The sequence below is a fragment of the Pteronotus mesoamericanus genome, unplaced genomic scaffold, assembly GCF_021234165.1.
Source record: "Pteronotus mesoamericanus isolate MK-2021 breed Mesoamerican mustached bat unplaced genomic scaffold, CSHL_Meso_final contig_178, whole genome shotgun sequence".
In the NCBI taxonomy this organism is placed as follows: Eukaryota; Metazoa; Chordata; class Mammalia; order Chiroptera; family Mormoopidae; genus Pteronotus; species Pteronotus mesoamericanus.
Genome location: NW_026555074.1, coordinates 533,807 through 535,523, shown reverse-complemented (window position 1 = coordinate 535,523; position 1,717 = coordinate 533,807). Strand labels below are relative to the sequence as shown.

Genomic DNA, 1,717 nt, shown 5'->3' with positions numbered 1-1,717 from the left:
GCTGATGGCAGCCAGAACCCAGGGGGGTTGAGAAGGAAATAGTTAACCACAAGCTTCAGCTGAATGAGACTGCAGCCTTGGCAGAAAAAAACTTTATCATTTATGTAGCCTGGGAAACTAACAATCTTCGCCCGCAGTGAGTCCTTGAGTCTGCAAAACGTTTTTGAGCTTCACCTAACCAACCCCCATAAAATAAACGCGGAGACCATGTTCAGTGTCATTATCTCTCCATCCGAGGACAATGCCCCACCTGACCCCCGCTTTTTCTTAAACTGTGCTGTCTCTTTCTCAATCTCCTGTCGCGCCCCCTCAGGGACCTTCACTCTATGTGGGTCGCGGCAGAGATCAGGAATTTAGGGCTGAAAACTTTAGAAATTTTCTAAAATACTATTTTATCAGCTAAAGATAAATAACTTATATAGAAAACTTTCCAGAGGCAAGTGCCCTGGCTGGATGACACAACTCACATTGTGTGGACACTGAGCTGTCCCATTGGATGGAGCTAACTACTTAGAAGGTGGGCTTGTGATTGTGGCAGATGTACTGAGCGTCAGGTCTTAACTTCCTTGCCTTACACCTGTGACACTCCTCCAGCACCCACTCAAGGCTCTTCCTCACTACCCCCTGCCTCGCAGTCCTGTAAGGAACCCTGGGAAGGAGACAGCTCTGGGCTGATGGGTGGAGCTATGTGGCTGGCACACAAGTTAATCCATGCAGGGAAAAATAGTAAGGTTCTTCTGAGTTTCTTGGCCTCAGATGCCCCGTTTACAATAGAAGTCTCCACCTCTAGACATACCCCTTCCTGGTAACATTCATGCATAGGCATCTTTGTGATGGGCAACCGCTTATTTGGATTGTCATACAGCCTGCCTATGGGACAGGCAGAGGACCAAGCTACTTTTAGGGCAACCTAGACCATATCAGCTCACAGGAGCCTGAAAGTATCGAAGGAAAGACAGAGGTCTTATGCCCAATGTGACCATGCGTACAGCCATAGCCTGGTATAATTCAAGCAGGGGTTCCCAGCAACTCAAATGTCTGAGGCTGCCCAGTTCAAGGCAGCCCCAATAATAATCCTTAAAGCTGATTGTGGCCTCCATCCCTGGCTGAGAAGAAAAGGAATCCTTAGCAGTCCCAGGAGACAGAGGCCCTTTCCTGCAGTTGTTTTGAAGTGTTTGGTAAAAACAGTGTAGAGTAGCAGCTCTACATTTTAATTTTGTGGAATACTCAGATATCTCAGCCTGCAAACATTGCTAACATAGTTGGCTGTGCATTATGGTGGGGGTGCAATGGAGAGTTGCAACTTTTGAAATGTGTCTGAAAAAAAGAAATGAACTAAAACAATTTCAGAGTTCTACCAACCTAAGGAAGGCATTAAGTGCTAGGCTGGATTAATATAGAATCAACCGTGTACTCTGGGGATAGATACCACACACAGTGAAATTTTAGAAACTACCTAAGAGATCTTTCCTTCCTTTTTGTGAAGAGACGGGTTGTGTGGAACTTGTTGGTAGTGGGAGGTGGCTCTTAGCTCAGGCTGTATGCTCACCTGGGGTAATCTGAGATACTTTTTTGTTTCCTCAGTCAGCAATGACTGACTTATGGGTCAGTGGATCAAGAGGTGACTTCCTGAGACCATACATAGACCTAAGTTGAATCAAAGAACAATTTAGAGTAAAATGGAGAAGAAAAGAGAGGAAAAATCAGGATGGGCCTA

At 45.7% G+C, this 1,717-nt stretch overlaps 1 non-coding gene across 1 annotated transcript; it reads right to left on the bottom strand.

The window, feature by feature from the left end:
- Positions 1-1,032: 1,032 nt before the first annotated feature.
- LOC129065431 (small Cajal body-specific RNA 20) lies at positions 1,033-1,150 on the bottom strand. Its single transcript, XR_008528588.1, has one exon. It is a non-coding gene; the product is annotated as a small Cajal body-specific RNA 20 (non-coding RNA).
- Positions 1,151-1,717: the final 567 nt, after the last annotated feature.